The sequence below is a fragment of the Ursus americanus genome, chromosome 13 (genome assembly GCF_024610735.1).
Source record: "Ursus americanus isolate L20-20 chromosome 13, mUrsAme1.1.p, whole genome shotgun sequence".
Classification (NCBI taxonomy): domain Eukaryota; kingdom Metazoa; phylum Chordata; class Mammalia; order Carnivora; family Ursidae; genus Ursus; species Ursus americanus.
The window spans coordinates 28,147,670-28,150,704 of NC_142139.1; the positions used below are offsets into that span (position 1 = coordinate 28,147,670).

Genomic DNA, 3,035 nt, shown 5'->3' on the forward strand with positions numbered 1-3,035 from the left:
CCAAGTTAAGAAGAGGCCATGCTAGATTAGAGTGGCCTTAATTTAATGGCTGGTGACCTGGGTTGCTCAGTCGGTTAGGCGTCTGCCTTCAGCTCAGGTCATGATCTCAGGTTCCTGGGATCAAGTCCTATGTCGGGCTCCCTGCTCAGCAGGGAGTCTGCTTCTCCCTCTGCCTCTGCTGCTCCCCTTGTTTGTGCTCTCTCTCTCTCATTCTCAAATAAATAAAAAAATTAAAAAATCTTTTTTAAAAAAATGGCCGGTGTGACCTTTTATGAAAAAGGAAATTTGACACAGACACAGAGGTAAGACAGCCTTGTGAAGACGGAGGTTGAGAATGGAGTTATGCTGCCACAGGCTAAAAAACACCAAGAAGCCCAGAAACCACCAAAAGCTAAAAGAGGCAAGGAAAGATTCTTCCCTAAAAGCCTCCAAGGGAGCATGACCCTGCTGACCCTTGATTATGGACTTCTTGACTCTTGATTATGGTCCCCAGAATTGTGAGAGAATAAATGTCTGTTGTTTTAAACCACTCAGTTTGTGATACTTTGTTATATAGTAGCCCTAGGAAATTAGCACAGTAAATCATAGGAAGATCAAAGATGTGTGCATACCAGAGATATTTAGTTCTGGAGACAGGAAGTGATGGCCGGAGCGCTCAGGATTGAGAGTTTATCCATGGCAGTGATGGTGGAGGGAGTGTGAAGATCATTGAATAAGAGAACTTCAAGAAACTGAGATGCCAGGGAATTGCACGGATTCTCTTTGTGGATCTTAAAATATTCAAGAATTATGACAGTAGTAATATTAGAGAGAATGATGAGAACGTAGCAGTCAAAATATTATACTAATACTGGGAACTGATTTCAGGGTTGCAGACAACAACAAAAAAGAGGGGAATGGGTAGAATCCTCTGAAGACATTAAGATTTAAAGCTGATATTATTTTGTGAGTTTAAAAGCTCCATTCAACTGGTAGCATGCTATATGTATTCTTCAAATAGAATTTTTATGTAGCCTTATATTTGACGTTTATCCATATAAATACATGTCCACCAATTCTGCTGTGTAATATTCCATTCTATAGCTAGGCCAAATTTGTTCATCAATTCTTCTGTTAATAGATGTTTAAGTTTTTTCTAGTTCTTAATATTAAAAGCATTGTTTCTTTTTGTTTGTTTTTATCCTATTGTACCTATAATTTTGTCCCTATTATTTTTATTTATTTATTTATTTTGAGAGAGAAAGGAAGGGCTTCATTATAATCTTTAAAATAAAATGATTATGATTACAAATCTCTTTAGCTAAACATGTACACATGACACGGTATTTTAAAAAAGAGTGTCCGCTCTTAATTTCTGCTCAGGTTAAGATCTCAGGGTCATGAGACTGAGTCCCACATCAGGCTCCTGGCACAGCAGGGAGTCTGGCTGAGATTCTCTTTCTCCCTCTCCGTCTGCCTCACCCCCACTCTCCTTCTTTAAAATAAATGAATAAATTTATGAAAAAAATGAGTAGCGTAGTATATAGACAGCATCAAGACTAAGGCCAAGTTCTTGCATTAAATTGGGGTTACAAGCACAGAACCTATGCAAGAACTTTGTTAGGAGAGTTTCAAGACACTCCCCATGCTCTTCAGGGGCATGGATATGATGAAAAAATTCTCTCAGTGCATTGGGCAAGAATTGATTTCTAAAATTATGCAACATTACAAAGTCATCCAAGTCATCTCTCCTTTCATCAAGATAGAGTCTCAGGTTTTTTCTTCCAATTCAGTGTTCTTATACAGAAGATTAACTTTTCTATTTCCTTTGGTGAATCTTCTAAGAGATTCTTGGACATAAAATAGTTTACTCCCTCCTCTGGGTTAGCAGTGAAGGTGAGGTTGCCTTCCTCCAGCTGCATATATAAGTTTCTGAAAGAAAATCCTAGAGGTGGGTTCTCATTATATATGGAACAGTGACCCCAAGTGGATTTACATAACCCTTGCCATCTTTCGCAAGGTCCTGCCAAACACATGAAGATAAGCAGAGGTCAGTTGCATTCAGGGAGGACACGACAGTAAATCTTAGCTTGTGGGGCAGCATTTCCAAATTAATGAATCCTTCCTGTTCTTTAGATTTCCGTGTCTTCCAAAGATGATTTATATCAATGCCTCCTTGGACTTGTTTTATGATGACTGGTGTTAGAAATGTTGCTGGCAGCCATCCTCCGCATTATTTTCAAGTTGTGTCTCCTGTCTTTCTTTGTTGATCTATCCTACTCAAATTTTTTTGTTTTATTAGCCTTTAAAACAACCAGGCTTTTAAAAAATATATATTATTTGGTTTTTCTTTGTTTTCTAGAAATAATAACTTAAAATTGTTTTTTATTTTATCATATTTGTATTCCCACTTCAAGATTTTTGTGGGAGCACTATTATTGATATTATTTCACTATTTCAGTAAACATTTATGTCATTTATTCTGATTTTTCTCAATTTTTAAAGAAATTCACTTGAGATTGTAAATTTCTATGGTTTCTGCCACATTTCACAAGTATTTATTTTAAAAAGTCCTTTCTATTCAGTTATTGATATTTTGTAATTTCCAGTGAGGTATTCTTTGAATTTAATTTTAATTCATAATATGGAGAATACTACCTGAGTTTTCAGTTGTTATGTTTTGTTTTGCTTCTTACTTGCCCCTTTTTTCTTCTGAGCTTTAGGTCTTCTTTGTTGAAATTCATCTTCTATTAATTCTTTCAACAGTGTTAAAGCCTCTCATTTTTTTGTACGAAAATATTTTTATTTTCTAGTCAGTCCTGAATTACAGATATTCAAATAGAAGTATACAATGTCTGCCTGAACAATTATTTTTTTTGTCATGAATGACTCCCTTTATCTGTACAAAAGTATATTAATTATTTATTAAGATTGCTATATACCAGGACCTGGAAGATCCTGTCCCATTTCTTGAATTTTGAACTTTCTTACTCATTATATTTTAGGTATAATTCTTTTAAATAAAATGTGTTACTTGATCAAATCTAGCATTCTCT

At 35.4% G+C, this 3,035-nt stretch overlaps 1 pseudogene; it reads right to left on the reverse strand.

Annotated features, from left to right (window-relative positions):
* Positions 1–1,495: 1,495 nt before the first annotated feature.
* LOC123793063 (F-box only protein 8 pseudogene) lies at positions 1,496–2,213 on the reverse strand (annotated as a pseudogene).
* Positions 2,214–3,035: the final 822 nt, after the last annotated feature.